A 6,920-nucleotide genomic window follows, 5' to 3' on the forward strand; every position below is an offset into this window, starting at 1 on the left:
ACAAATCATTTATTGTCAAATCAGTTATGGTGCAGAGTAGATTATGTGAAAATCAATAGTTTTAGGAAACTTATGGATTGATTTTCATAGGCTATTTAATGGTTTCATATGTAAGCAAAATGTATGAGAAAAACGAAAGAAAAAAAAACAACCCAACCCCAATGTGGTAAAATTACTTCCAAATATGAAATGTGTGCAGTCTGCAGGAAACAAACTTATCTTTTTTAGCTTCGGTTAACAACACTTTCTATCGAAGATACAGAACAGAACATGAAAATATTGTACCACACCCCTTTAACAGTTCAATATTGGGCCAGTGCCTCAATCTGCCATATGGTTTGGCAAAAGTAGCATTTTAAAGAAGCATGTAAATTGGCTGTACTAGAAATTTTGATAGTGGTGAAATGAAGCTGATATAAATCCTTCCTTGTAAGTTAAGTTTCGAAACTGTCCGGAACTCCTATATAGAGGACTGAAAGTGACCCATTTTGTAGCAGTGCTCAACTTTGACATCTATTGTTGCGTGTCATGGGCTTGTTTTTTGTACAAGTGTCCATGCAAGTATGTTTCAGTGGGTGCTCTATTTTCCGAAACTGCTTACAGGAAAACGGCTGAAACTGATAGTCATAAAATAGCCAACGGAGTTCCGCAGTTTCAAAATAATGCCCCAACCTTTCAATGTATCTGCTAGCAATACTATGACAAGTTTCTAACAGGTCAGCTAATAGTTCTATCATAAGCTATCTAGATAAAAATTATTCCTGGATGAGACAGGTTTTCTGTTCAGTCCTTGGTAAATTATTAGTAAGGCGATGAAAAAAACCCCGTTCTACGGGCGGGTGGACCTTTCAAGTAGGGTCGGTTGTTTTTTCTTTTCTTTTCTGGAGGATAAATTTACCAGAAAATTTCGCACAAATCTGAAAATAAAATCTGAAGATTTTTTGCAAACATATTTTCTAAACATTTTCAGCCAAAATTAATAATTTTGGCCCGAAAACAGCTGATTTTAAATGAAACTAAAATGAAATATATAAACAGGATTTTTCCTCGCCTAGGTTTCACTTTTTTTTTTGGCATTTTCAACTTATCTCTCCTAGAGAAGAAAGACAAAAGAATTAGTCAGATGAGAAATTATCAGAAACATACCTATTTAAAGGATGGCTTAAAAACTTGATTGCCTGTGCCCTGGTAGAAACAGCTGGTTCTTCCAGGGCACAGGCAGTTGGGTTTTGAATCCATCCCAACTTGTATGCAGGTCACATACATGTACATCTTAATAGGTGCCCTTGTATCATTTTTTATGTTTTTCTTTGTTTTGTTTTCTATTTTAGTTGTAGGAATTAGGGTTATTCTGCTGCATAGTATTGTTTTCTAACTTTATAGACCTATAACGATTATCAGTCGGTGCTAATAGGTATGCCAAGAAATTCATTGTTAAGGTGACCAAAAAAAATACTGTTAGGTTTCCGGTGGTGTAGCCAGGATTGGAGGGTAGGAAAAATGGGTGAAAAATTCAAATGTACATTCTTCAAAAAAAAAAAAAAAGAAAGATGTGCATTGATGCATATTCTGTATCTTGATTAAAAAGTTTTAATTTAATTTAAACACAACAGGGACTTAAAAATAATTGCAAAACCATTGTCTCCCCACAAAAAACTTTATTTTATGAAACTTGAGTCTGTGTCTTCCACATTTTGCAAGAAGCCACAGGTATGCAAGGTAATGTATACTGTATAACAGATATTTTTGTTGGGTTATTATTTTCACACTTAATTTCAGAACTGCAAATTTAAAAGCCTCTAAATATATTTTTGACCAGAAGTGGTTAAGTGCAACACACACAGACCTGCCAACTGTCACTCATTTTGAGGTTTTCCAAAGTGAAAAAGAGGGACAGTCCTGTTTTCTGAAAATTTCAGTGATGGTAAATTTAAATGTAAACACAGCAGAAAATGATGCAAATTTCACTTTAAAATTTTGCAGTAGCATTCTCTTTAGTCTATTGGGATACATTTAGACCTGCAAAACCTTCCCTGAATTCTGACAGTATTGCACACCTTAAGTCTTTAAATTTGTCGGTACCTGGTTTGGTGGGTTGGCAGGTCTGCACACATATTGTACTCATCTACATGTACATTGTATGGGTAAATATTGTATTTTTTATGTGTGTGCATTTCCTTTTTCAGTTGTAAGGCACAATGGGGCATCTGCGATGCAAATTATGCTGTACAAATATTGGTTTATTATTACATGGCAGCTATTGCACTTACCCACTTCTGGCACTGAGCAGTTGATGATGGATACTTGTAGAAGAAACTGCTCAACTGTTTAAATCACGAAAAATGAATGCCATTGAAATAGCGCAGTATACAGTACTATTAGTTTATGAGCAAATGATGCAACATCCTATTTAATTCATGAATGATACAAATGTTTTGAAGTCAAATAGGATATGTAGTGTGAATTCATTGTGTGTGGGAGCATAGTATATTGAAATCCAAGTACCAACTTACAAAATCTGTGATTATGTGGGTATTTTAATTGTAAAATTGTTGAAAAAAAAGAGAAGGGAGCTCTGAACAGATTCACCACAGATTGAATGTGACATTGCGAGTTACATGTATGTTACTTTCTCTCATAGGGATGGATTCAAAACCTGAACGCCAGCATCCTGGAAGAACCAGCGATTGGGCCTAGTTACTATTGGATGAAATGGGCTATAATCCAGTTGAAATCCATACACAACCCCTTCCCCCGGTGACAATGTGGAAACATGACCCTAATCTTCCACATGCAGGGGTCTTCAAAAGGGGTTACCTAAAATCTATCATGTGTTGGTCATATTTTTCATGGGGGTGTATGGATTTCAACTGGCATAGCCCAATCCGTTTAAACCACCGGTTCTCCCAGGGTGCTGGCAGTTGGATTTTGAAGCCTTCTCTTACTTTTTTGCAATCTAATGCAAGTTTTTCCTTTCTGGTATTCTGGGATGTATTTTCTTCCATTTTGGATATTTTTTTTTTTGTAAGTAGCATTTGGTCTAAATGTCAAAAAATCTATAACAAAGTACTCATGGCGAAAAGAATACTTAACGCCTGTTAGTAGAAATGTTTATTTTAATATCTTTATCCCTATTATTTAGGGAATGTATCAACTATATTATTACACAAGCGAAATTACAAACTGATCAATGTAAATTATTATTAGTACTTGTATATAATGTCATTACTAGAAAAGAAATAAATGTTTTCAAGCATAGTATTTTATGGTGCAACTTGTCTTGTTCTTGATTTTTGTAAGGTTGTATAATTTTTTGGGGAGTTCTCGTCCCCTCCTGCCTCTGCGATTAGTAATTTTTTTAATTTTGTTTATCCCCTCCCGCCTCAATTTCTGGGATTAGTCAAGATTTTTAACAAGAATTTGCCTTCCTTTTAATGCAGACAAATTTGAAAAATTAAAAATTAAAAAGGGCCGTTTTTCACAAGCACTTTGGAAAAGAAAACTACTAACAAGGACAATACTGCTTTTAAATGAAAAAACAAAACCTCTGTCCCTCATCAATTCATGAAAATTCTCTGAACATGAACCCAAAAATTCAAGCTTACTATTCAGGGATGCCAGTTTTCCGGAAATCCGGACCGCACGTTTTTTTAAAATAAAATTCCGGTCGGCCTGTCGCAAAAAAATCTCCCGTTGGAAGGAAAAAAATCTCCAATTTTAAAATGAAAATTCCTTAGAACCCTGACTGGATGACTCAACTAGATAATGGTACTCATTTAACATGCATGTGGTCAAATTTTTATATTATTGAGAACACCTTTTCATGCCCAAAATTGATGAATTTTAGTCCATTATCGGACCAGCATATTATACTGAGTGTGTCGGCTTTTGCGTTCAAAAACTCATCTCTTTTTCCTCAACAAATATTACCCAAGTAAGAAGTATGTAATGTGTATTAATGAACGATGACGTTTGAGATGATGCTGGACTGATGATGCTGATGCCGTATAGGCCTATGTATACTCTAATATCAAGTCATGTTTAAGTCTAAATGGAAATGAACTTCGGTCAAAGGTTTGATATGAACCTTTTAGCTGTATCCTTTGGCTTTATGTAGCCGTCGTTGTGAACATGGGGGTGGGGGGGAGGTTGGGTGGGGGTGTTTGAGTGTGCGTAGGCCTATGTATTTCCTTTTTAGGCCTACTATTTTAGTCCCAATTTGTAGTGACATCACTCTGTCTCTGTATGTTTAACAAACCGAATTTTACAAATTACTCTTATCATACAATGTCCAGGTACAATGTATTCTTCATGCACAATCATAAGTACCCCCCCCCCCCATGTGGGCCCCCTCCCACATACCCGAAGGGGGGGGGGGGGTAAAAAAATTTGATGAATCATTGTTTTTATATTGCGCATTACATATATCAATTTCAATCATGTAGGCCATGTTATTAGGCCAAAAAACACTTTGAAGAATGTCTCCCATGTACAAAAGTATAGGAAACAGAACATTTAAAACCACTTTTTTAGGATGAAGGAAGCATTTTTTCAAAAAAAGTCTAAAACAGGTTTTTTTTATCAAAAATGGTCTCTTTTGGGGTGCTAAATCTGCTAAAATGTTTGTCGTCCTGAAATTTGAACCAAAAGGTGGGGGTGGGTGGGGTGGGGGAGGCAGTGGATGCCAAGCACAAATTGTTAATTATTGTTTTATTTTTCTGCTTCACATATATCAACATCAGCCATATTGGTCATGTAATAAAGCCAAAAAACATTTTTAAGAGTGTCTCTTGTGCATAAAAGTATAGGAAACTCAAAACTTTAAAGCATGTTTTCTGGAAGAAGGAAGCACTTTTTATTAAAAGTGTAGAACAAGCCAGGAGCTTTGAAATGTTCTTTTTACCCTCTGAAATGGCCTTTCCTGTGGTGCTAAATGTGCAGAAACCATCTGGCTTCGGGGGGCTTTGCCCCCTCGACCCCCAACAGGGGCTTTGCCCCTGGACCCCGCCAGGGGCCCTTAAGCGGGCCCCTGGACCCCACGCCGTGAGGGACGAGAGCTCCGCTCGCTACGCTTCGCATTTAGTATTTTATGAAATATTTTTTTCCTTCCCAACTTCAGGAGGCCACTGGTATCCCTGACTATTGAGTCATCAGGCCTGTAACCAGCGGAGGTCTGGTGGGTGCACTCCCTCTCCCCATTTGACAGAAAGGTCTACTTTTCAGAGTAAAAATGTCCAAATTACCAACAAAGGGACCACTTTCATGTTTAAAAAAATGCCCAAAAGTCAACTATTTGCACATTTTGAAATTCTGTAAAAAAAGTATGTAGCTGGGAGGAAAAGCTGTCCTTTTGACTTTGTATTGAATATACACTGATACACATTTTTCCACACAATACCTTAATATTTTGGTCTTTTAGGGAAATTAATATATCTTCAATACGAAAATTTTTCAAATGATAGACGGATTTTCCTCCCAGTAAGTACATATTATTAAATAAAGTTTACTTCGAGGACTGTTTAATGTCAAAAATATCAATTTTTGATAATTTGCCACAAAATGTGTATTGTTTATGACACAAATCAGGACATTCCTCATATTCAGAATGCAGTTTGATATGCTCTCATGTCCCACAAGAAAATACTGTGCAAACGTTGCTATTATAATAGCCATAATGTACGATCTTTTAATGAATTTGGTCTGTGTTTTTTTCAAACCTGATTTTTGGCATATTTGTATTGTTTATGCATGTCCCAACTTAAACCTAACTGGATTCAGCCAAATTTATCGTGTTTTTAGGACAACACAGGAAGTTAATAAGTCATAATTATGAATTCCCTATAGATCACTATCTTAGTTTTCTGTCATTTTACCTTATTAATTTGGCTTTAATAAAATGACCAGAAAACTTCCCTGACAGTTGTTACCAATAATATTTTGTAATATTTGGCAAAAAATAACCATATAAACTACAACAAAGCAGTTAATTTTTTTAAATAAAAAAGTATATGAAAGCGGTGTCAGGAGAGATTTTGCCTACGACATATACTGTAATACTAAGTTTTTCTAAATTTCTGGATGCATGATATCAAAAAATAGTACATTTGAGTTATAATAGACTCATCAAGGCATCCTGAAATTCCACATTATTTACATGCATTGGGCTATGCCTGCATGTGTTGTTATCCATACACACCCTATGGAAAACATGACCATATTATCTCCCACTCAAGATGTGTAGATTTCAAATTGAGTCGCCACGTCTGAAATTCACACTCCCTGTGTGAAAGATTTAGGTCATGTCTTTCATAGGGGGTGCAGTGGCATAGCGGCAGGGGGGGGCAATTGCCCCCCTGGCAAAAATTGCCTATTTGGGCCCCCGCCCCCTAGTGCAAGGAAAAAAGAGGAAAAAGGAGGGAGAAAGAGGAAAAAGAGAGAGGTGAGAGGAGGGGCAGAGAGATGGGGAAGCCATACGATATGCAATATTTTACGATTATTATCAACTAGATTTCGCGGTTCTCGGGTCGGGCGCTTCTCGTGATAGGCCTATTTCTAATTACCCAAACCCGTTACCCATATACCTGCCCTGACTTTTTAAACTACTATGAAATGCGTCTCTCAATGATCAAGACCCAACTTGACACAACTTAATCAACTCTGTTTGTTTTATAGGTGTGATGCTTACTTCGGTAGTTCAGGCCTACCCATAATCTGGAAACGCATCATTCGCCTCTTCCAAGCCCTGTGTGTTGAAAATAAGGCCTATAATTATTGGTCCGATGAGATGCACCTGTTAGTACTGTAATGCTTTTCCGATTTGCGCACACTCCCGTTGATATTCCGCGATAGCGGACGGACACGCCGTTATTAGTATTAATATAAGCCTGGCAAAAATTGTCTATTTGGGCAACGCCCCCCCC

The sequence above is a fragment of the Amphiura filiformis genome, chromosome 15, assembly GCF_039555335.1.
Source record: "Amphiura filiformis chromosome 15, Afil_fr2py, whole genome shotgun sequence".
Lineage (NCBI taxonomy): Eukaryota > Metazoa > Echinodermata > Ophiuroidea > Amphilepidida > Amphiuridae > Amphiura > Amphiura filiformis.